The 26,370-nt window shown below is 45.0% G+C and overlaps 1 pseudogene; it reads left to right on the top strand.

Moving 5' to 3' along the window:
* The first annotated feature begins 3,653 nt into the window (after positions 1-3,653).
* LOC138368219 (NADH dehydrogenase [ubiquinone] 1 alpha subcomplex subunit 11-like) lies at positions 3,654-24,713 on the top strand (annotated as a pseudogene).
* The last annotated feature ends 1,657 nt before the right edge of the window (positions 24,714-26,370 follow it).

The raw sequence follows: 26,370 nt of genomic DNA, 5'->3' as shown, positions 1-26,370 counted from the left end.
ACAGCAGTAGAGTGTTCAGGCTCGCAGAGGTCAATGTTAAAGTCCCCTGTGATAATTAGATGGTTTTTGTTCAGTCTGTTATCGAGTATTAGATTTCTAAGGTTTGAGTTGAATTCGGACACATCAGTGTTAGGAATTCTATAGATTGCACCCACAGACAGGACAGACTCGGCACCCTTGACTCTGAAGCTGGCGAAGATATACTCCCCAAAGCAGTCTCTAGTTCTAATTACTTTTAAGCATGATAGTTCTTGGTGGTAGTAAAGAGCAGTTCCACCACCTCTCTGAAATTGACGACAGTTGTGAATTGCCGAGTAGTTAGGCATGTTAAAGAGTTGAGTAGTAACCTCTTTCAACCACGTTTCAGTAAGTATAATAAAAGAGAATTTGTTGTCAATAGTTTCAATCAAGGCACTAACATCATCAAAGTGTTTACCTAGGGATCTAACGTTCAAGTTGATTACAGAGATATTGTGATTATGTGTTAATACATTGTTTACATCATGTGCTGTAAAATATCTGCAATTTAGATCAATAAAGTGATGATTGTCATAGATCGTGGATAAGAGGTTTAGTTCTGGGTCTATACTGGTTTGTATAAAAAGGCTGGTTGCACGAAAACAAGGCAAGAATGACAAATTACAAAATAGAATTATGCTATAAAAGGGGGAAAAATATATAAACAAGACTATACAAAACAAACAAAAGAAAAAATGAGGTAGCTACAAGGGGCTTACAGGTACTCTCAGGTACACTGTAAGTAATAATTTGCATTATTGAGACACAGGCAAAGCCAGGGGTACAGTGGAGTAAGGGAGTATGGCGAGGCTAGGCAACCTAGGTAATAAATGAAATCAAAGAAAAAAGTTGAATAATAAACATAGGCAAATTTAAGCTAAAGATTATTAACTGTAAGTAATTTAGTTATGATCGTATAATTAATAAGACCTAAAGAAATATTAAAGCACTCAGTTAATAAAGTCCAGAAAATGACTAGTAAAAGGTAAAGATAAATGACTAGTAAAAGGTATAAATTGCACTGTATCTATTGCTACCCAATCTCCCTATCTTATGTACCCAATCCGAACATCTTTACCATTGTGATCATTGCTGTCTTCTTATATGTGCTATAAATCTGCTGTACGGTGTCTGTTAATCTTGTTTAAATTACCAATCAAGTTGTCAATGTAATCAACCAGAGCTTTAATATACCAATGTGCTTTAATATACTTACTATTCTCTCTCATCTCATTTTTTTTCTTGCAATGTATCTGTTATCATTTTATTAATTCTGCTAGAATTTACCTAATTAAAATTATCTGTTAGATTAAGGACCTGCTCGAAATGCTGCGCGTACTAGTGGCTTTACAAGATTGTAAATAATATGCTATGTATTCTCTCTAACCCAATGTACCTTCTTGTATATAAATAAATAAAATAAAATAAATAAAATAAAACGTGCATGGAAAAGATATATCACGGGGAGGACATGCCTGGCTTGAAACAAGTCAAGTCCCCGGAGAGGCAGAGAACATGGACACATGTCTCTCCAGTCGTAGCTTATCCTCTCACTGGTTCGGTCAAGCCACCCACCATCTCCAAATTCAGCCACTGGGGAAGTGGTACCCCAAGATGACGTCCGGTAAACTTAGCCGGAGTCCACTCACCCTAGTCACTTCTGGGTGTCGGGGCACAAGGGAAGTCCACCCATGCCCATGTCCAGGGGTGATCATTATCAACCCCTTCCCGTGCTCTTGGACCACATACGATAAATCGAGTACGTCCAGGTTAGGGCTTTTACGGAGCAGATCTCCCAATCTCTGTTGGTCAAGCCCAACCTCTTAAGAACACGGGCACTCTCAATGCTGAACCCGCCTCTCCAATTCAAGGTAATTGAGGAGGCAGAGACTGCATTAGCACCGGTGTAATCCCTGACCCACTGAGGGATCTCGGGGGTGTCATACCGGTCACATTTGCTCTGGTGTGGCCGGGAGAGTGGAAAGCCGTTAGCCGAGACCTGGGTGTTAAGAATTATGGCCTCGTTACTTTTGCAAGCAATGATGTCTGGCATGCAAAAGGTCCCACCATCAGGTATCCGCACCACCCTCACAACCTCATACCCTCGCTGTCTCAAACGACCAGCTACGAACCGGGTGATATCGTCATGACGTACCACCCGTGCTCCATGCGTCCTTGGGCATGCTTGTGAGATGTGCCCAGGGGTGCCAGGTTTCCTGCATGTATCACACATGCCACTGGCACCTGAGCGACCCCTAGTGGCCCTTGACGGCGTGGCCAAAGCGTTACCTCTCACTTGGACAGCATGAGCGAACCCCCCCCCCCCCCCCCCCGCTCAACTGGCGGGTGCCGGCCGAGATCCACCTCAGGCCCGATGGAACCTCGCACGAGGACATCAGTCCAGCACTATTGGCCGTGCGGTTGAGAGAGGTACAGTGTTTAACGTGATTGGGAAGGTCATTCCACATTCTGGGTCCCTTGATTTGTAGAGCATTACTAGTTTGATTAAGTCGTACTCTTGGAATATCAAAACTGTATTTATTTCTGGTATGGTGCTCATGGGTTCTGTTACAACCTTCAATGAAGCTTTTGAGGTCAGGATTGGCATTACAGTTCAGCGTTTTATATATGTATAATACATATGAGAGAATGTGCAGTGACTTAATATCTAACATATTCAGAGATTTGAGTAGGGGTACCGAGTGATGTCGGGCCAAAATAAATAGTAATTAATTTAATACTTTATCATTATAATGATTATATATTATAATTATTCTTTAATATTTTATTGTTATTCATTATAGTCACTCATTATTTATCATTCATTCTAATTCATTATAATTATTGATTACCAATCAAGTTGTCAATGTAATCAACCAAAGCTTTAATATCTACAAATCAAGGGGCCCAGAATGTGGAATGACCTTCCCAACCATGTTAAAGACTGTACCTCTCTCAACCAGTTTAAGATAAAAACGAAGCTATACGTAATAAATTCCCTGTAACCTACCTTACCCTTCTATTGTCAACCAATGTCTGTTTTTTTTAAAGAGCGCTGTTTGTTGACATAATTGTATTTGTGCTGCTTTTTCAGCTATGTTTTCATTTCTTGTTTTCATTCTACTCTTTATGCTCAATTAGTATTAAGCTTGTCATTTAAGTTTTTCATGCCCGAAACGCTTTGCGTAATAGTGGCTTTAGGCATTGTATGTACTAGCTCTACCTATAAGTCAACCAATCTTTGTAAAAATTTCTTGTATGTATGTACCTTACCTAAATAAACATTTTATTTTTTTATTTTTTATTATCATTATATTAGTTATTATTATTATTAAAATAAACAAGTCCCCCACTCTGTGCGCGTTTTCTCCCAACCACAGAAAAAGGGTGCACCGGCTTTTGATATGTGCTTCGAACAAGAAACACAATAATTTCTTAGGTCATATATAATTTGTAGTATTCACTTTTTATCGCTACTTTGCCTTTAGCTGTTCAAAATAAAGTATACATTCCAACTGTTTTTTTAATTATACTGAGTGCTCGACAAGATATTGTATAGTTAACATTTAATTGATATATAAAATACGTACGGGCCGAACCGAGCGGCCCGGAGAACTTCATGTGTTGACTGTCAACATTGTTGTGCTGGAGTCAGCTGGGACGGTGCGTAAACCTCCCGTAATATCTTTTCAGTAAAATAATGGGGTACGCCGACCAACCCGATGGCAAAGATTGCTTCGAGAAGGTATCTGTTGTGGCGCGGTATAGTGGATGTCTTGGTAAGTTGTGACCTAATGTCTTCCTATTGAAATGATGGTAGTCTACAAAGTCTAGGTGTTTAGTATAGTTCAGTTCATGTATTATGCACCCTATACCTATCTTATGGTCGGTAGTGGAAAGGGTTACAGAGGCACATAATGGGCTCAGGGAACCCCACAATTCATTTAGCTAAGAGAGTTACAATCTTGATGAGCTAGTTACAAAATTCAATGCACATCATCAGTGGGCTCGAGATCGACCACAAGTACAGTTTTTAAGTTAAGCAACTGACATGTGAAGAGCTAGTGTCACAATTTACATGTTTGTCCTGCACACCGTCCCCCATCCAGTGGGCAGCGGTGGATAGGTTACAGTTACCACCTACAGTTAGCAAACTGGGAATAATTGGCCAAGATTTCTGGTAGCAGATCATTTTGAATTAAATATTTACACATCGTTGGAACATTTGTTATAGAATTGTCTCTGAATTCGCATATCTTTTGGCATGCCATCACGTAGTGACTGAGGGTTTGCGAATAATTTTTTTTACACAGTTTACGTTTGGTCAGGTCTACATCAGCAGATAATGAGACTTCCCAGAGATACTTGTAACTGAGTAACATCTAGAAGTCTGCTGATTTTATTGGATAAACTATAGATGTGTGATTCCTCTTGCATGATAGTATGATGATAGATGGAATTACTGGTGTCGGTTTCACTTTCTCTCAGATCTAAAAGATTTTGTTGAAGTTCTTGGTGTACTGCTGCTCTCAGGCTGCTTATTGCAAACCAAGGCTATAATGAGGAACCTCGTGTGACAAGCAGCCCCAAGGACGCCTTATTTCATTCTATTAGGCACTTATTTATTTCAGGGCGCCTAACACCTGGGTAGACAGCGCTTCGGATTCATAGTCCTGAGGTTCCAGGTTCGATCCCTGGTGAAGGCGAAAATAAATGGCAAAATGTTTCTTTCACCCTGTTGCCCCTGTTACCTAGCAGTAAATAGGTACCTGGGAGTTAGACAGCTGTTATGGGCTGCTTCCTGGGGGGGGGGTGTAACAAAAAAAAAGAGGCCTGGTCGAGGACTGGGCCGCAGTGACGCTAAGCCCCGAAATTATCTCAAGATAACCTACCTATCTAGTTATGTTCTCTACACTAATGAATCAAAATTCTATTATTGCTAAAAGACTTTCAAGGTAAATGTGGCATCTAGATTGTATAATTAGTACAGTTTGCAAAGACTGATATTTGGAGGATATCTCTTATTATTATTATTGACATCTTTATTGAAAAAATTAATTACAATTTTGCCTAATCTGAGGATTTTGATTGTCTTATTAAAATGAGGATAATGGTGGTATTCGCTGTCACGCAGGACAGAGGGTCATACACAAGACAATAGGTCTAAACTGTAGGCGGAAACACACGTACAGGGGTACCTCGGTTTAAGAGTTTAAGCTCGTAACTGAAGCTAATTTCCCCATAAGAAATAATGGGAAATGAATTAATCCGTTCCTGACTACCCAAAAAACCTCACTTCAAACTAAATTTTATACCTAATTCATCAAAATCTACACTATATAACTATGTTCAAGTTATTACTTACCATTGCTGATGATTGCTGTTGGTGTATGGAAGATGGTGAGGAGGGGGGAGGAGGAGAGGAGTTACTGTTTGGAAGGGGAGTCCCCTTCCATTATAACATCAGGCAGTGAGGACCTCTCAGGGGTGCATTCTTTGGCACGTTTTCCCCTGCATACCACTAGGTCCTGGTTGTGGCTCACTGCTCGATGTTCTCACAACAAATATATCCATGGAAGATTGTTTTTCCCTTCTTCACAAGATGTCTCTGTAGTGAGACATCACATTGTCATTGAAAAGATTAATGCAACGGCCTACTACAGCTTTCTCTGGGTGAGTCTTCTCAATAAAAGTTTGCATCTCTTCCCACATCTGACACCACTTCTTAATGGTTGCAGAGGGGACATTCTGTACTGCCTCATCCTCCTCCACTGGAGAAACATCCTCAGCTGGGTCTTCTTGCTGTTCCTTTTGAAGGGCTTGGAGTTCTTCGGTGGTCAGTTCTTCGTTGTGTTCTTCCACCAACTCCCCTACATCATCGCCATCCAAGTCCAAGCCCATTTGCCGGCCCAGAGTAACAATTTCCTCAACAATAGGCGCATCATTTACAGGCTCAAACCCCCTCAAAGTCTAGTTCTGTCACACATTCAGGCCACAATTTTCTCCAGCCAGATATCAGGGTTCTTTGAGTCACTTCTTGCAAGGCTTTGTCAACGAGTTTTAAAGAACTACAAATGTTAAAATGGTGTTTCCAGAACTCTTTGAGGGTGAGGTTTGTGGCTTCAGTTACTTCAAAACATTTCCGGAAAAGTGCCCTTTCATAAAGTTTCTTAAAATTCGCTATGATTTTCTGGTCCATAGGCTGAATTAGAGGAGTGATGTTAGGAGGAAGGAACTTTACTGCGAGAAAATTACTGTCTGTGCAATAATTCATCTTCCAAGCCTGGAGGATGAGCAGGAGCATTGTCGAGGAGAAGCAGGGCCTTGAGTGGCAAATGTTTCTCCTGCAGATATTTTTCTATGGCAGGGCACACCACTTCATTCACCCACTCCGGAAAAAATCCTAGTCACCCATGCCTTATTATTAGCCCTCCACTTCACACACATTTGGTTTTTCTGCACTTTATACGGTTTGAAAACCCTTGGATTTTCAGAATGATACACGAGCAAGGGTTTAATTTTGAAATCGCCACTTGCATTTGAACACAGCACAAGCGTAAACCTATCTTTCATGGGCTTGTGTCCGGGCAATGATTTTTTCTCCTTGGTAATGTATGTCCTCTTAGGCAGTCTTTTCTAGAACAGTCCTGTTTCATCACAATTAAACACCTGTTGTGGTAGGTATTCCTCAGCCTCTGAAAACTCTTTAAACTCTTCAATAAATCTTTCAACCGCTGGTTTGTCTGAGCTGGCAGCCTCCCCATGCCTCACAACACTATGAATACTACTTCTTTTTCCTAAATTTCTCAAACCATCCCCTGCTTGCCTTAGTCTTTCGTATCTTCACTCGTTCCAGGCGTTTTCTTTACAAGGTCTTCATGCAATACCCTGGCTTTCTCACAAATGATGGCCTCTGAAACACTATCACCTGCTAACTTCTTGTTGTGTATCCAAATTAATAACAACTTTTCCACTTCCTCAAGTATTTGTGGTCTTTGTTTCATGATTGCTGATACTCCTTTTGCCACTTTAGCACTCATAATATCCTTTTTCCTGGCAAGCATAGTGCATATCGTTGACGTGGATTTGTTGTACTGCCTGCGAAGTTCAACAACACGTGCACCATTTTCATGCTTCCGAACGATTTGCTTTTCCTCTATTGTCATCTTCACTTGCGATTTCTCGCCTTGAACCTTACCACTGGCTTTCTTGGGACCCATTGCGAGATATATAATAACAACTTTTATGCTCAAATGGCCAAATATCCTACAAAACACTGTAAATCCTTGTGAAGAATTCAAGCGGGATTGTCACTGGGCGCGAGGCACTGGTAAACTGAGGGGCGCTCGCTGTGCCACCACACGCTAGGTCAGCCCGTAAGTGTATCAAAATGCTCGTATCCCGATGTAAATTTTCCAAGCAAATCCTGCTTGTAACCTGAGAAACTTGTAACCAGGAATGCTCATAATCCTAGGTACCACTGTACAGTATTAGACTTTGGCATCAGTCAGTCTGAACGGAGTTCTTAGGCTTACCGGGGACCACGAGCCAGAACCTGGGGCCAGATTCACGAAGCAGTTACGCACGCACTTATGAACCTGTACACCTTTTCTTAATCTTTGAAAGCTTTGTTTACAACTTTTAAACAGTTAATGAGCTCCGAAGCACCTGGAGGTTGTTTATAACAATAACAACAGATGATTGGGAAGTTTTCATACTTGTAAACTGTTTAATAAATGTAACCAAAGCCGTCAAAGATTGAGGAAAGATGTATACGTTCGTAGTACTTGCGTAACTGCTTCGTGAATCTGGGTCCTGGCCCCCACAGAGAGGCATGAGGAGCAATGGCCTATAGAATTGCACAAGTGATTTGGAGCATTCTATGTCTACCATCGACTGGATCAGGCACCCAGAAAGGTAAGCATCCCAAAACAAACCCCCATTCTAGTTGAGACTATTACTGAAAGTCAAACGAGTGGACAGAACTCCCCAAATAAAAACGAGCAAATGAGCATAACGTCACCATGTGCTGCGCCACCGTCTGCGCAGCTCCCGCCTCCCCGGGAGGGCTAAGAGGGAGCCCCAGACCCGTCACGCCGGCTACCCACACCTTCAGTTCTCATCTGATGTGTGTGAGGCTTGGTTGTGTGACTCTAGCTCTTGATTACTGTGTTCAGTGCTATGCCTTGTGGGTAGTGCTATCTTCAAGGTGGTGTGTGAGCTGGGAGTAATTTCACAGGTGCTTGGGCTGCATGTGCTTAGGGTTGCCTTACCTAAGTGCCCCTGTAAGTACTGCCCTTGGGGCTTGGGACCATCTTCCACAAGTCACCTTGGGGTCTATCTCTGTTTGGTCTTTTGCTGCTCGGTAATTGACCGCCCTGAGTGTGCTGGGTGCTGGGGGGTTTCCTCCTCCCTTGTTTACCTTAGGGTAAGGGGTAGTTTGCACTGAAAGGGGCGAGGGGTACTGCACTACTGTTGTTATCACCAATTATAGCAGCCGGCTCTATTCCGCCTTGGTACATTGTCCTCTTGTGGGGGGGGGGTTCTTTTGTTTTTGTTTTCCTGCCTGGTGTGAGTTGGGTCTGTCCTTGGTTGGTTGCCCCTATCTATACTTAAGATTATATACATATCTGTGTTTCTGGGTGGTATTCCCTGCTAGGCCCCCCGTGAGTGGACATGTCCCGGGGGTTCAGCTTTTTGAGGTTTGATTGGTAGACTTGGGCACCGGTTCGCAGTACCCTGCCTGGGCTTCCCTTAGCGGCTGTCCCAGCTTTTTCTATTGAGGCCGGGGCTTTGGAGGACGAGTCTGCCCCTGGTCCTGGTGTGAAGGTTCCCGGGGTTGGGGAGGGGCTGACTTGCGGGGGCCCTTGGGCCCCCCATTGGACCCCGCCTTTTTCTACCCTCCGAGCGGGGCTTACTGATGCAAGAAGTGTGGTTTTCGTATCCCCCTCTGTGTATGAGTTGGATTTGGTGTCTGCCCCTCCCTGGGTTCACTTCCGTGTCCCTTCGGGTCCGTTGGTTCCGTGTTTCCGGAAGTTTTCGGCTTCCCACATCTTGCCTCATGAGGTGTGGGAGGCCATTGCAGCTTACCTCCAGCGCGACCTGTATTATGCCTCTATAATGGACCCATCTTCATTCAGGTTTGGGACTTCGTCTCCCTACTTGGTTCATTATGAGGTTCTGGAGTCGTCCTGGCTAGTGGACTCCCCTGTACTGTCTTTGTATGCTTTGAGTACTTTCTGTTGTACCTGCACACTTGAGTGGCATGAGGCGTTGATGGTAGTCCAGGTTTACCTGGGGGTGACTTCAAGCACCTCAGTGCGTGTTTGTTCGCCCCTGCCCTTCAGCAGGATGTTGGCAAAGGGCTGGGGCGAATAGTCAGCACGACTTGGCTTGTCGTGCTTTATTTTTTTTTTTTTGCAGGGATATTCCTGCGCGGGCCCTAAGCCTCTGGCTGGCCCACTAAGTGTTACTTGTTTCTGTTTTACTTGGGCGGAGTATGAGTATTTATGACAAGTATGGTCGCTTCAGTAAGATTTTGCCATATGTGTTTAACAACTTCTTCTGCTCTGTTGAATCTAAGTTGAAATCTTTATGGGTTTGTAACTGTGCACTATGCTAGATAATGTTCCAGTGGTCTGTCTGGCATTTCTTCACAGTGCTGACATTTCCTCTCATCTTCCGGAACCTGTAAGCCTATTTCCTATGGGTATCCAAGCCTGATGTGATGTAAGTGTACTTCTGTGGCTCTACTGCTCCCTTTCATCAAACTAAGTATTTCGTAGTTGGTTGAATTCTTGTACCAACCCGCAGATCCTGATGTTGCAACTGCTGTGTTGTGGTCACTGTACATCTTTTGCCTTGCTCTGTTTCTAATTACTCTCTTAATCTGTGATAGACTCTGTGGTATGTAAATGTCTACATTTCTTCTCTTAGTTGCAAGTTTTGCAGCTTTGTCTGCAATGTCATTTCCTATTATTCCCACATGACTTGGCACCCAGTTGGTAAGTAGTTGTCGTGCTGACTATGTGTGACCATCTTTTACTGTCTGGACTCACTATACCAGCGTAGTCGTTCGCTATGGTGAACAAAACATACAGATACTTATATATAACGTCTGTATATAGTGAATAAAAGCAAAAAACAGTATGGTGGGAAGAGAAGGTTGGTGAGTCAGGTGAGGTGAGGTAGGAAGGGAGTGGGCTAGCTGGTGTGTGGTGGTCACTTCTTGCTGCTGTCTGACTCAGCATACCAACTTAGTGATTCCTTATGGTGAACACAAATGTAGATACAGTACTTATATATATAACGTGTTTATATAGTGTAATGACAGCAAAAGGAGTGTTGAGAGAAGCCATTTTGGTGAGGGAGGTAGCAGCATCTGCATGACTTATCATGCTGGGTAAGGGTGGCTACTATGCTCTTTGGGCACTATACCACCTTAGTTGAACAGTTATGGTAAGCAAAACATGTAGATACTTATATATAATGTGTGTACATAGGGTAATAATACCACAAACAGGATCCTTGAAGGAGGAATGTTGGTGCGCCTGGCCTTGAACCAGTGACGATGGGAGGGAGGGAGCGAGCATGAGTTGTTTGTAGGCCAATAAGAACTCCATGACTGATGATACCTAGTAGTATGGCATTGAATTAGTGTAAGAGCTTCAGGGAGCCTCCTGGACTCACCCAGAAAGTGGCGTTTCATTACATTCAATGCTGGTTTTTTACAGGGAGTGGCTGATGTCTGGTAACTTTATTATGTTTTCTGTGGGGAGCCCCGTCGGCTCCCCGGAGCTATCCCAGGCTGATATGCTAATGTCAGACTTTGGCATCAGTCATGTGTATGGAGTTCTTAGGCCTACCGGGGAACACGGCCAGAACCGGGCCCCCTCAGAGAGGTAAGGGGAGCAATGGCCTATAGAAGCCCCCGTGTGGTTGGAAGCATTCTATGTCTGCCATCGACCGGAACAGGCACCCAGAAAGGTAAGCGCCTCAAAACAAACCCCTATTCTGGTTAAAATTGCTACCAAAAGCCGAACTAGTAGATAGAACTCCCCAACCGAAAACAAACTAGTGTGACGTCACACACCGCCGCGCCGCTGTCTGCGCAGCTCCCCCCTCCCCGGGAGGGGGAAGGGGGAGCCCCAGACCCCCACGCCGGCTACCCACACCTCAGTTCTTGAGACTGATGCTATAGGCGATGGTCGTGTGCTCCGGCTCCGGTGTCGCTACTGCACTGTGCTTTGCGTGTGGTGTTGGTTTTGTGGGTGCGAGAGCCAGGAGTTATCTTCAGTTCTCGGGCTGCATGCGCCTAGGGCTGCCTTCCCTAGGTGCCCTGTAAGTACTGCCCTTGGGGCTTGGGGCCACCTTCCACAGGCTCCTCGGGGTCTGCCTCTGCTGGTCCGTTTTACTTTCGGTTTTTCGGCCGCCTGTTGGGCTCTTGGGTGTTCTGTTCTCCCTTGTTACCGGCAGGTAAGAGGCAGTTTACACTGGTAGGGGCGCAGGGTGCTGCTCAGCTTGTATTCCCGACATCGCGGCCGGCTCTGTTCCTTGGGGTTCGCTGTCCTCTTGCGGGGTTTTGTTTTTCTTTGTTTTTGCCTGGTGGGGGGTTCTGTCATTTTATTTAGTTTATGCGGCGCCCTTCCCCGATCGCGAGGCCGTCGGGGTCGATGCCTTTCGGCTAGACTGGTCGAGGTGGGGGTTCCTGTACCTCTTTCCCCCGGTTCGGCTGTTGCTCCAGGTCCTGACTCGCTTAGAGACTTACCACGAGAGAGTTGTCCTTCTGGCCCCTTGGTGGCCGGCCCAGCCTTGGTTTCAGGCGCTGGTTGCTCGGTGTCCGAACCCGAGGGTTTTCCCGCGGCTCCGCCTCTTTCAGCAGATCGGGCCAGTACGTCACGTGGCTGGTTCGATCTTCTCCTCGAGTCTTATGGGTTTTTTGACTGAGTATTTCATCATCTCAATGGTGATCAGGTGGCCTCCTTGTTGGTGTCCCACCTGAGGGCTTCTTCTCGGCGGCAGTATGAAGTTTCCTGGCGGTCCTTCCATTTCTTTTTGCGTCTTCGTCGTGTTAGTTCCTTGTCTGTTCGGGTGGTCTTGTCCTTCCTCTCGTGGTTGTTTCAGGACCGTCATCTTATGCCTAACACTGTCGCCTCATATCGTGCGGCGCTGGCGGAGCCGCTTCAGCTTGCTTTCGGTATCGATGTTACGTCTGCGCCATTCCGCAAGCTGTCTTGTGCGTTGTTTCACCTCCGGCCTGCTCATGCGTCGCCTGAGTCGTCCTGGTCTTTGGACAGAGTGCTCGCTTTCCTTTCGTCTCCTCATTTCGTTGTGGCCCCTTCGGTCCAGGATTGTTTTTCCAAGGCACTTTTCTTGTTGTCTTTGGCCTCTGGGGGTCGGGTAGGGGAGATTCATGCTCTCTTCCGGCACAGGGGTTTCTGCTCTTTTGGACGTGGTGATAATTTTGTTCGTTTGCAGCCGTCTCCTTCTTTACTGGCGAAGAATGAGACTGCTGCGTTCCGGAGAGGTCCATGGGTGGTTGATGCTTGGTTGGTCAGGCCGGGGGTGCATCATGTATTGTGTCTGGTTGCTGCGCTTCGCCGTTATTTGCGCGCCACGGCTTCTGTGTCCGGGGACGTGCTATGGGTTGATCCGGTTTCCCTTCTTCCCTGTTCGCGGGTTCAGGTCTCCCAGCTCGTCCGCAGGGTTATTAAGTCCAGCCAGCCTGCGGTCTATTCCCGTGCCCATGATGTTCGTAAGTTTGCGGCTCTTGCTGCCATCTTTGGGAATATGTCTTGGTCTGATATTCCGGCGCGGGGATTTTGGCGGTCGAACAGGGTCCTGGCTGCTCGTTACCTTGTGAATGTACCTGGGCCCCGTCGGGCCGGTGTTGCTTTGGGTCGGTGGTTGCAGCCAGTTGTCTCAGCTTCGAGTTGAGGAGTGAGCGACAACCGCATCCCGGGTAAGTCCCTCTTTTTCCATCTGTGGGTAGTTAGCTCCGGGGAGCCGACGGGGCTCCCCCCAGAAAACCAGCGTTGAATGTAATGAAACACCATTTTCTGGGCGAGTCCCAGAGGCTCCCCGGCATCCCTCCCTCCCTCCAGTCGGCGTTTTTTCGCGTTTTTGACATCCAGCCTCAAGAACTGATGTGTGGGTAGCCGGCATGGGGGTCTGGGGCTCCCCCTTCCAACTCCCGGGGAGGGGGGAGCTGCGCAGACAGCGGCGCGGCGGTGTGACGTCACACTAGTTTGCTTGTTTTTAGTTGGGGAGTTCTATCTACTAGTTCGGCTTTTGGTAGCAATTTTAACCAGAATAAGGGTTTGTTTTGAGGCGCTTACCTTTCTGGTGCCTGTTCCGGTCGATGGCAGACATAGAATGCTTCCAACCACACGGGGGCTTCTATAGGCCATTGCTCCCCTTGCCTCTCTGAGGGGGCCCGGTTCTGGCCGTGGTCCCCGGTAGGCCTAAGAACTCCATACACATGACTGATGCCAAAGTCTGACATTTGCATATCAGCCTGGGATAGCTCCGGGGAGCCTCCGGGACTCACCCAGAAAATGGCGTTTCATTACATTCAACGCTGGTTTTTTTATTATGCCTACATGGATGAATAATAATTAATAAATTACTGTTGTAAATACATTTAAAAATATGTTGAAAAGGTGTTGCATTATTTTTTGTATTATAGTACAATAGAATATTAATAATATTTGTATTGCAGGGTTGGTATTATCGACTTAAGATGTGCTAATGGTCACAAAACCTCAAGGTTATGTGCCCACACTAACTAAATACATTCAGGTGACTTTCCCTCTTGCGGCTGCAGGGGCAACATTTGCAGCAGTGAAGTGTGTATCAACAAATCTGCGAAACAAAGATGACGGCTTAAATTATTTCCTTGGAGGAAATGCTGCAGGGAGTGTAATTGGAGCTGCCAGTAAGTTTATCTTTTTCTCTAGATAAATACATTATATAATATGATTGGCTGATTTAATATCTAGACATGTACATTTTGTACTTTGTGTTATGTAAATCAGACCACTCGCTAGAAAATGAAGGGACGACGACGTTTTGTTCCATCCTGGACCATTCTCAATCGACTTGAGAATGGTCCAGGACGAACCGAAACGTCGTCGTCCCTTCATTTCCTAGTGTGTGGTCTGGTTAATATATTTCAGCCACTTTGTGACTCATCGCCTGCATTTGTGTTATGTATTTTTTATCACACCATTATTAACTATTAGAACTGTGTGTACAGTCTGTATACACTCTGTACTGTATTTCCCTGCTAAAATGAGATTTTGTTCTGGAGGCTTATGTATCGTGCTTGCCCCGAGTGAACTTGGCATCTAAGTCTCTCTACCCTTCCATGTGATGCAACAAAGTGCCATTCTATATTTTAAGGATTTTCTTTCCTAACTTTTTCCTCTTTAACCCTTAAGCTGCTAAGGGGTCCTGAGGACATTCACACCCCTGTGCGCAAAAAAAAATAAATTCTAAATTTTTTTTTGTCTTCTAAACATGTTAATTTGTGTCCCCAGAGCACAGGAAAAATAATAACAAAAATTCTATTGTACTTACCAATGACATAATTGAGCCAACAAGTTGGCCGATGACGTCACAGAGCGTGAGCGCTCAAGGGTGATGCGTCAAGGAGCCGTCACTCACGGCCACTCAGGATGCCAGAGTTTCCGAGAATTTATTTTCGCGGCATTATTTACAATATTCTTGGCACATTTTACAATAATTTTTTTCGCTAGTATTGTTCCAATTATCACTAGGCGTTGTATTATAATAAAACTGGTATAAACTCACTATGCGCTCACATATTAGTGTCACTAGTATGCCCACCAAAATGGTATAGTTTACAGGAAATATACAAAGTATTTGTTTTTGTTTTTCAATATAAACACTAAAATTAACTTGATATGTACATTTATTTACAAAAGTATTACACATTTAGTAGTCCTGGAGACTGTGATACTGTGCGAAACAGTCTATATGGCACAGAGGGACTGCACATGCTTCACACCATGTCAACACCAATTTACGTTTCTGTGGCCTCATTTTGGTGCTGGAACACACAACACACCGACGCTGGCCTGCTGCACGAGCTCCAGTTGGTGGTAATTTCTTGATTTGGTGTGCCAAAAAGGCCTCCCTGTAAGCGAGCCTGGGTGCATGAGCATGGTTCAATTTTGGGTCTCGAATGGGTCTTTGTATGCCAGGGGTGTCTTTGCCAAACTTACGTAGTTTGGCAAACTTCGTTTCACAACTTGAAAACTAAATGAACGGAAATATGGTTTTCTACCTGTTTTCACAAGATACATGTTGTAACTGTTCAGCATTGTTACGTCAATAAGGTGGAAAATCATTTTCTTCGTCCACTTCACTGTTTTCCGTACTCTCTCTACAGCACCCACCATCATGTCACATTTATCAACTAAACGCATGTTGATGTTGTAGTCCATCACACAATCTGGCTTATATATTACTTGTTTTGTTGTTCTGTTCACCTTGCCACTGTCCACCATTGACCCAGGGTGAATGGTGGTCAGCATGTTCACTTCACGTCTGTCTTTCCACCGCACTGAAAGTATTGCACCACTTTTTCTTACCTCGCAATCACCTACTTGCATAGCAGTGTCAAACACAGGCATTTCCCTTCGTTTTGGCTTTACTGTGCCACACTCCAGTTTTATTATCAAGCAAGAATTTGGTTAGTAAGGGACTGGTATGATAGTTATCTGTGTACAATATATGGCCCTTGTTCAGATATGGTGCAAGCAGTGCCTTCACCACACTACCTGAAGAAGCCATGTTGGTCATTAGCAGAAATGTCTACATTTGTAGCGGAATACAGTATCATGTGTAACACCATTCCTGATTCACAGTCACAGAGCACAAAGAATTTAAATCCAAATCGGTGGCATTTTAAGGGAATATACTGCTTGAAGGCAGCATGTCCTTTGAAAAGCACAAGGGATCCATCAATAAACAGCTTCTAAGCTGGTACATAGTAATCTCGGAACTTTCCAATCAGTTCATTTAGCACGTGCCTCACCCTCTAAAGCCTATCATCCTGTCTCTCGTCTGCATTATTTGCAAAATGAAGGCACCATAGGATCAACAGAAATCTGTCTCGGGACATATATTTCCCAAACAATGGTGTTGGAACAGCATTGTCTTTGCTCAAATAATGTGATATTGTGTGTTTCACACAATGTTTCATCGACATACAAATTTCGAAAAACACATACAGTTCTCACTGTGAACATACAGTTCACCTACAGTTGTCTCTTTCCAACGCTGTAGTCGTGAAAAGTCTGATACCTCCTCACCTTCAATGAGATCAGCCGCAAGTCTGTTCGTTTTGTGAACGATATGTTCCATGAGCGGCTCATCAAAATATGTAGTAAAGAAGTCCATTTCACTCATTTTGTCACCTGTATCAGGGAAAAGATCTGTAATTCCCACATCTCTATTGTCAGAGTCAGGAATTTGTGGAACAAAATCTTCCCCCATCACTCCACACAAATAAACCTGCTGTCTTCAGAGAGCCATTAGCTGCACCACGGCGAGGAATCCGGGGACCAGGAGCTGAAGCAGATCTAGCAACAGTAGGGGCAGGAAGGGTCGATGAGGGAAAAGTATTGGAACATGAGGGGGATTTGTACCTCATTGTCGCCATATTGTTCTATGCGGCGGTGCTTGGCTGGGCGGGCAGCTGATGCGGCGAAACTTGTACTGGCACTAGCAGCCGTGGCAAAACTGTTCTCCGATTCTGCATCACTAAAATCAGAGAATAATTCACCTGTTTCAAACTCGTCGATCATATCATAAACTTGCAATGGAACACATGAACTATGTGCTTGGGGTGCGAAGTGGTGTTGAGTAGTAGCGGGTAACTCATGGCATCCTCACCCTCGTGGCACCAACTTGTTCACCCTCACTGTCCGTGGTTTTTATTTCCTCAGGCTGTGTATAGTCCTCATCTATATCCGAGTTCGTCAATATCAGATTCATCAACGTCTTTAAACAATTCATTGGCTATTTCGTCTTCGGTCAAAGACTGCACGGCGCAGTGCGCTGAGCGAGGTCGGATGCTGGGTCGTGGTGCGCTCCCCATGGTGTCTGGCCACTAACTAAGGCCTGGGAAACAAAGGAGGCCTGCTCTAGATTTTTTTTCCAAGATGGCGTCTGTTTACAATCGCCCCTGGCTACGGTATGGGTGACCCCTGTAAACAGCGGGACATTTGAATCGTGCCTTGCACCCTTTGGCGTATATATACGCCATGCACACGGTGGGACATGTTACTCATGGCGTATATATACGCCATGTGCAGTTTAAGGGTTAATACACACTTATATTTATTATTAACTAAGATATATAAAAGCAGCAGTAGCAATCAACCTTAAGATGCTATTGATCTAAGTTATTATATAACAATTAATGTGAGGTGGTTTTGGTCCATCCCTTCCCCATTTGCTTCTGGCTCCAAAGCGTCTGAGGGCTTCGGAGTCGGGGCGGGATTTAGAGGTTTCTGAAACTTGGGCAGTTTCGGTGGTTGCCCCTTCCAGGGTGGAGACGGAGGCATTCGAGTTCATTCCTCCAGCTGTGGCTCCGGGGCCTGACCAGTGGGCCTGATGTGGAGGTTCCCGGGGTTGGGGAAAAGCTACCTTGGGAGCCCTTGGGGCCCTGTTGTACCCCACATGGGTTTTCCAATCCTCAGAGCAGGGCTTTCTGTTACAAGAAGTGGGGGTTTTCTTTTTCCTCCTCTGCGTACAAGTTGGATTTGGGTTCGGTTCCGTATCCCTGTGGGACCTTCAGTTCCGTCCTTCCGAAGGTTTTCGGCTTCCCGTGTCTTGTCTACCGAGGTGCGGGCAGCCATTGCGGCTTGCCTCCTGCGCGACCCGGATCATGCCTCTATAATGGATCCGTCTTCCTTTTGGTTTGGGTTTTTGTACCCATACTCAGTTCGTTATGAAGTTCCGGAGTCGTCTTGGCTTGCGGACTGCCCATTGTTGGATGCTTGGAGTGCTTTCTGTCGTACTCGCACGCTTGAGTGGTGCAAGGCATTGACGTGGTCCAGGTTTACTTGGGGGGCGAATTTGAGCACCTTAATGCTTGCTTGTTCAGCCCTGCTCTTCTGCGGGATGCTGGCACAATTCAGCTTCACGTGCAGGTTTCCTCCCTGTTGGCTGCGCTTGTGGTCGAGGACTGAGCTTGTGGCTTGTTGGCTTCGGTCTTGCACTTCTTTTCCCTCCTGGAGGTGCCTTTGGATTGGCTTGCGGAGGATGTAGAGGCCCTTGGGGCCGATCCCTGGCCTTGTGCCTTGGTCTCGGCTGGTCATGCGTCGTTTGCGCTGCTGAAGCTGTTTGTTCCAATCTTGCGGAATGAGGTGTCGCGTTTTTTCGCCGTGCATCTCGCGTGTTGGCAGGTTGTGCTCTCCTTATCTTTAGAATCTGCTTGGGCCCTGGCTTTTAGGTTTTCTTCGCCCTTTTGTCCCATGCTGCTTGTGGACTCTGCGGTTGAGCGGTATTTGCAAGCAGCTTCTTCTAGCTGTCGTCCGATGTCCGACTTGTTGGTTCTCCTGGGGTCCTGTTGGGGGGGGGGGAGGGGTTCTTCCCGGAAGAGTTGTGCCAGGGCTCGGGGTTCGGATCGTTGGGGTAGGCCACAGGTGCCAGGTTTGGAGCCGGCGTTGCCTTCGGTTCCATCTACACGTGGAAGATACTGGAGGGCCAGGTCCCAAATCTACACAGTAAAATAACAACGTACTGGAGTGAACGATATGGAAGAAAATGCAAAATAAAACCAGTGAAGAGCAGGGGTGCCATAGGCACAATCAGAGAACACTGTATAAACATCAGAGGTCCATGGTTGTTTAACGTCCTACCAGCGACTATCAGAAATATTGCCGGAAAAACTGTGGATATTTTCAAGAGAAGTGGGCCTGCGGGCTGCTCCAAGCAACAGCCTGGTGGACCAAACTCTCACAAGTCAATAGAGAATAGAATAGAAGGGGAATAGAAGCACTCCCAAAACCCCATCAACCAGGTATCAACCAGGTATCCTCCACCTCTTTGTTAACCTCACCAGTAATAGACTGGAGAATCTCTTCTTCACTCATCACACCATATCCAGGGTCATTAGCATCTCTTTTCAAGCCAATCAACCACATCCCGTCTTTCTAAATTTTTGCCAGCATTTCTGAATATTCCATGGATTTCATCTGTAAATCCTACAAAATTCATTTCTTCATCCTCATTGTTGACCGTACATGTGAGGAATTATTTCCAGTAATTCTTCAAAATCTAATCCTTTACTTTACTCCACACCTTGGCCCAGTTATAGAAGGCTTCCTCGATGGAAGAGTTCTTCAAATTCTTAAGGGTTCTTTTAGCCCTGTTATCCACACAGAGTTCCACATCATCTTCTTAAGGCAAAACCACCAAAACTTCGCTGAACATCTTTTTGGTGTACAACCTCTTCATGACACAGATAACGCCCTGATCCATATGCTGGATGAAAGAGGTTATATTAGGAGGAAGTGCCATACACGTTATCTTGCCATCATGTGAGGTTAACGTGTCAATTCTGGGGTGGGCTGGTGCATTATCAAGCAACAGCAAAGCCTGAACTTTGCTTTGCCTCACTTAGAGTTTCTTAACTTGATCACGAACGTCCTTGCAGAACACATCATGAAACCAAGAAAGAAAGATCGCCTGTGTAAACAATGCATTCTTTCAGTTATAATATTTCACAGGCAGTTTATCCAAGCAATGTTGCAAAGCTCTTGGTTTCTTTGATTTACCAACAATTGCACACGTGATTCTGTCTGTGCCATCGGCATTGGCACATATCATGGCCGACAGCCTGTCCTTTTTAACCTTACGCCCTGACACACAACCCTCACTCCTCATAGCTAGAGTTTTTTCCGGTAAACTCCTCCAATACAGCTCAGTTTCATCAGCATTATAAATTTGATAAGAATATAAATTATTTGACAAAATGTATGTTCTTAAATGATGTTTAAATAGTTCTTCACTGCTTGTATCTGCACTCAAATTTTCCCAAAAAATTTTCCTCTTAATAATATTGTGCCTTGCTTTGAACCTTGCAACCCCACCCATCACTTGCTTGGAAATCCTTTATTTCAAGGCTTGTTGCAAACCTGCTTGCAGCATTTCTTATTTCTGGACCGCGAATTGTCACGCCAGCTGTGCGGTGCTGAGCAAACCACTTGTACACAGCCTCATCCAATTACACGTGCTTTGAATGCTTTAAAATTCTTCTACTGCACCCTCTGCTAGTGCTAGCACCTTCACTCTCACTGGTTGAAATGTATTTTAGGTATTGCCCTTTTTGTTTCCATATATCAGAAACAGAACTAGTGCCTATATTAAAGTCCTTGGCAACACTTGAAGTCAACCAGCCACTTTCACAAAGTTGCATAACATGTTACTTGTCTTTAATTGTTAGGGGAAACCCTCTTCATTTAACACCTCCAGAATGATTGATGCTGCTTCCAGATATAGTCTTGGGCAAAAATGTTCACTGTTACTATGAAAACAAAAAAGTTATTTAACAAATGTTTCACTGATGGTGCAGCACGTTACGTAGGCCGCCAGGCGGAAAAAAATCCCAATATTTAAGGAGCAAACTTAAGCCTGTGCAAATTGCTTTAAGGAATCTTGTATACAGTATTTGTTATAATAGAGTATTATATAATATTTCTTTTGTTTTTAACTGTGATGAATTGTTCTAAAATTATTGGTTATTACTGTATTGTATAGACCCCTCTGCATGCTCCCTTATTCCCCAGGCAGTCCTTCCCAATGCTCCCCTCTCTCCCGACACTACCCACCCACCCCACCCCTCCTACATCACACTCCTCGAGCCACAGCTATATGGGATTAATACGGTACAGCCCGAAGCTTGCCTTTGTGATCCGGAATAATCTCTACTTGTCCGGCTTGTCCAGATTGGGCAACATCGGTAGCAAGTTAACCGGGTCGGATCTTGACTCTCTAACAGTATACGCTGATGTGGCCAAATATCTGCTAGTCCAGGTTCTAAGGACATTTTGGCCAAATAGGGAAATAACTTTATCTGGTCAAGATTTTTGCCGGATTAGTGTATTTTCCGGATCGGCGGGCCCCGGATTATCGAGCTTCTACAGTACTTGAAACAATCCAGCAAATCTCTATGTATTGTGTTAAAAAGTAATTTGTTCTTTAAATCTATAACCCTATTTCCAAGCCAATATATATACATAGATATTTTTAGAATCTAAATTTGTCCAATTTTCTTTTATTTTTTATTTTTAGCATACTGCTCTCTCTGCCCCTTTTCAGCAGTATGAGGGTGTACTCCAGGGTAGTGTTCTGAGCACTACTCTTTTTCTAGTTGCCCTCAACGGTCTTCTTTCCTCTCTTCCTTCTGGTGTCTTCTCTGCTCTCTATGTCGATGATCTTACCCTTTGCTGTCGGGGTGATGATTCCCCTCTCCTTCAACGGCGGCTTCAACTTGCGATTGATGCCGTGTCGTCTTGGGGCCACCGATCATGGCTTAAAGTTCTCTGCGTCTAAGACTTGTGCTATGACTTTTACTCGGAAGCATGTAGTTCTTCGTCCCTCTTTGTCGCTTTATGGTCATCCCATTGTGTACAGGGATTCCGCGAAGCTTTTGGGGTTAGTCTTTGACACTCGTTTGTCTTGGTCAGCCCATATCTCTTACCTCCGAGTTGAATGCTCTAAGGCCCTTAACCTCCTTAAGGTTTTGTCCCATACTTCTTGGGGAGCGGATAGGCGCACGCTCCTCTATTTGCACTCCTCTCTCGTCCTGTCTAAACTCGATTATGGTTGCCCTGCTTACTCTTCTGCTTCTCCTTCTACTATTCGCCGTCTTGATGCTTTGCACCATACTGGGTTCCGTCTCAGCTCTGGTGCCTTTCGTTCGACTCCCGCCCTTAGTTTGTATGTTGACACTGGCTTTCTCTCTTCAGGACCGCCGTGATCGCTACTGTCTTCGCTATCTTGCGCGGTCCTTCCAACATCCTTCCTCTCGCCTCTGTCGTGCATTGACTTTTCCTCCTCCTGTAGCCCCTGTTCCTCTTCATCGTCTCCCACTTTCTGTCCGGTTATCTTGCTTACAGGATTCTCTTTCTGTTCATATTTCTAATGTTTCTCCTCGTATTGTTCCTTCCTTACCTCCGTGGAGAGTCCCCCTTCCCAAGTTTTGTACGTCCTTGACTTGTGTTACTAAAGCCTTTACCCCTCCTACAATTCTGAAAAGCCTCTTCCCTGAGCACTTTTCTTCGCACTCCCACTCTATTTCCATCTTCACCGATGGGTCTAAGTCTGCGGACGGTGTGGGCTACTCTGTTGTTTTTCCTGACCGTACTTATATGTGTCGCCTCCCTTCGGAGGCTAGCGTCTTTACAGCAGAACTTTATGCTATTCTCTATGCTCTTCGTCTCTTGCTTTCTCATTCTCATTCCTCCTTTGTGGTTGTGGTTGACTCTCGTATTGCCCTCATGGCTCTAGATTTCTTTAATCCTGTCCATCCGGTGGTCATCGAGATTCAACATTGGCTGTTTCTTATTTCTAGTAAATTTAAATCAGTAGAGTTTTGCTGGGTTCCCAGCCATATTGGTGTTTCTTTCAATGAGCGTGCGGATGCCGCTCTAAGGAAGCTATCCGTTCTTGTCCCATCTCCCGTAAAGGTATTCCTTATTCCGACTTTTATCCTGTTATTCATTCTTCCATTCTTGCCTGTTGGCAGGGTTGTTGGTCCTCTGTGGTTGGTAACAAGCTGCGTACTCTCAAACGTAGTGTGTCCCTGTGGCCTTCCTCCTGCCACCGTAACCGGCGGTGGGAAACTGCTTTGGCACGGCTGCGGGTTGGTCATACTCGCTTAACCCACGGTCACTTAATGGAGCGCCGCCCTGCTCCTTATTGTCCGAATTGCGTTGTCCTCTTACAGTTGTGCATATCCTTGTTGAATGTCCTGACTTCCAGGACGAGCGTGTGTCTTGCTTTCTGACCGTCCCTCGCGGTCACTTGTCCCTCGATAGAATTCTAGGTGAATCGAATACTTTTGATATCGTTCGCCTTTTTGTTCTCATACTGGCATTCTTGGTGATATTTAGCGCCCTCTGATTATTTCGCACTTTGATGGTGCAACATAGCCTTCCCGGTTTGGTGCCTTCTTTTGATAATTACCTTACCTTTTTTATTTTTAGCACCATATTAATATTTAGTATCCCCCTGCATACATTTTTGATATTTCAGTCATATCACCCCCCCCCTTAAAAACTCTACCTTGTAGAGTATGTAATTAACCTTTTTTTAATCTCTTTGTAATAGAAGTTTCTGATTTCCTAGATTAGTAATTAATTCTATGGAATGGTGTTTTATTATAGTACATAATGAAATTTGACAAGTAGTGTAGACAAATGACACAATGAAGATTGCCCATGGTATGTCAACTGGAAGCTGCACATAGCACTTCCAACAATTCCACTCATGTGGTGGGCAAGTATTTTTTGTGAAGGTATGTGGCAAGGAAGGTTTCTAGGCCACCAAATATGAGATCATCCAGGTCTCTGCTCTATATAACATGTCGGCAAATTCACCCCCTCATACAGGTTACTCTGTCCCACACACGCTGATCCACTTATTGTACTGCTATATCAATCATGTTTTTTCTTTAGCCTTGGTACAGGTTTTGCACTTGGCCACAAGAAGTAGGAGACTTATCTTTTCCTACTATTATTCTACGACAATAGTGGGAAATGTGAGGGTTGATTTGTAGCTAATTGGTGAATTCCCTATAAAAATCATAGTCAATTTGATGAAATTCAGGTTAGCACACACAGATATCTTGGGTCAATGGACAATAGATGCATATAATGTTAGTGCCCACATTTGAATGAGGCAGCTCGCCTAGCACAGGTAGCTCTTTGCGCTACACATTTTAATGGTTCCTTCTTCTTTTAACCAATCGGGGCCCAGGAGAAGGGGTTAGGCTTAGCTCCCATTGGGACCATCGTTTTGGAGTTCACGACATCACCAGGTGTGCCATGAGTCTGTGCAGACTGGCCAAAGGTCAAAACCCCCAGCACCAGATTCAATCCCCCAGACCACTATACCCCTCTTTTTTACTCCTTCACCCAGTTACTCTTAGATGGCTTAAGGGAATAATTTTCTTGTATATTAATCTACTGCTATGAGGTACATACAGTACTTGTGTTAAGCATCATGTTATTGCTTTAACGTGTTAAGAGAGCTAGTATTTTTCAGAACGTTCATTCAGAGTGGGTATACCACTAGGATTTGCCCTTGGTTGTATTGCTGTTCTCTACAAGGATGGAAAGGACCATGGATATCAATTGATCCCGAAATTTGAACACAAGATGGGTGGCATGGACTACAGGAAGTATGACTTTACCTTCACTAAAGACAAGTAACTCTATGGCTGCTGCAATGTAATTGCAAAAATTAATAGTCTTTGGTTAAATTTAGATAAAGCAGCAGTACAGTATTTAACTCCTGAATAAAAGAATTGTGCTTTAGTGTATTTGTTTAGCTGGAACTCTTGATTCAGGTTGATATAATAAATTCTTCACCAGGTGACTGAAAATGTATGTGAAATGTATATTTCATTATTGTAAATAAATATTTATACACTATTTTGTTTAATGATACAGACTCTGGTTATGATATATGGAACCGTTAGATAAATTATTGAGCATGCCATGAGTGTGTGTGATATATATATATATATATATATATATATATATATATATATATATATATATATATATATATATATATATATATATATATATATATAATATATATATATAATATAATATATATAAATAAATATATTACACTAGTAGCCAGAACGCACTTCTCTGCCTACTATGCAAGGCCCAGATTTGCCTAATAGGCCGAGTGATTTTCTTTATTTTTAATAAAATGCTTCCAATTAGTATATTTGAATTATTATTATTGTATTGTATTCAGAACATTAATTATTTACTTAGTTGTGATAGTTTAGGTTAAATTAGGATAGGTTAGGTTAGGTAGGGTTAGGTTCGGTCATTTTAGGTCCGGGTCCAGTTATGACTAGGCCCTGCCCGAGTCCAGCCCTAGCGAAGCCCGGCCCATGTCCAGGTATAGCCAGGCCCTGCCCGACTCCAAGGCCCAGGCGGGCCCGAGTCCAGGCCTAGCGAGACCCAACCCGTATTCAGTTACAGCCAGGCCCTGCGCAAGTCCAGGCCCGAGTCCAGGCCTTGAGAAACGCAGCCAGTGTACAGCTATAGCCAGTCCCTTCCCATGTCCAGGCCCAGCCAGGCCCGAGTCCAGGCCTAGCGAGACCCAGCCCGTGTCCAGGTATAGCCTGGCCCGAGTCCTGCCCGAGTCCAGGCGTAGACAGGCCCGAGTCCAGGCCTAGTGAGACCCAGCCCGTGTCCAGCTATAGCCAGGCCCTGACCAAGTCCAGACCCAGACAGGCTCGAGTCTAGGCCCAGCCAGGACGGAGTCCAGACCTAGAGAGTCCCAGCCCGTGTTCAGGTATAGCCTGGCTCTGCCTAAGTCCAGGCCCAGAAAGGCCCGAGTCCAGCCCTAGCGAGACCCAACCCGTATCCAGCTATAGCCAGGCCTTGCCCGAGTCCAGGCCAAGACAGGCCCAAGTCTAGGCCCAGCCAGGCCCAGCCAGGCCCAGACAGGCCCAGACAGGCCCAAGTCCAGGCCCAGCCAAGCCAGAGTCCAGGCCTAGCGAGACCCGGCCCGTGTTCAGGTATAGCCATAATTTGCCTGAGTCCAGGCCCATCCAGGAAGGGGAAAGTAAATATGTATGTATGGGGGCAAGTGGGGGAGTATGGGGGAAAGTTGGGAAGCATGCAGGAAAGTTGGGGAGAATGGGGAAAAGTCGGGGAGAATGGGGGAGTATGGGGGAAAGTGGAGGAGCGTGGGGGAGTATTGGGGAAAATAGGGGATAGTGGGGGAAAGTGGAGGAATATGGAGGAAAGTGGGAAAGCATGGGGGAAAGTTGGGGAGTATCGGGGATAGTGGGGGAGTATGGGGAAAAGTGGGGGGGGGTATGGGGGAAAGTGGAGAAGTATAGGGGATAGTGGGGGAGTATGAGAGAAAATGGGGGAGCATTTTCAAATTACGTCCTTTTATACCGAAAATATGCTAATTACTGAAAACAGCGATGGGTCATATTTTGCCCAAACCCCTCCTGCAGTTTTCAAAATATCTGAAATGTCGGAAATTTGACTCCTGAGCATTATTTTTTAGCCGAATTCTGACTCTCTGCACCTGTTTTCATTTTCAAAT

The sequence above is a fragment of the Procambarus clarkii genome, chromosome 3, assembly GCF_040958095.1.
Source record: "Procambarus clarkii isolate CNS0578487 chromosome 3, FALCON_Pclarkii_2.0, whole genome shotgun sequence".
NCBI lineage: Eukaryota > Metazoa > Arthropoda > Malacostraca > Decapoda > Cambaridae > Procambarus > Procambarus clarkii.
Note: the sequence above shows the minus strand (reverse complement) of the source record. Positions and strands in the feature narration are given on the sequence as shown.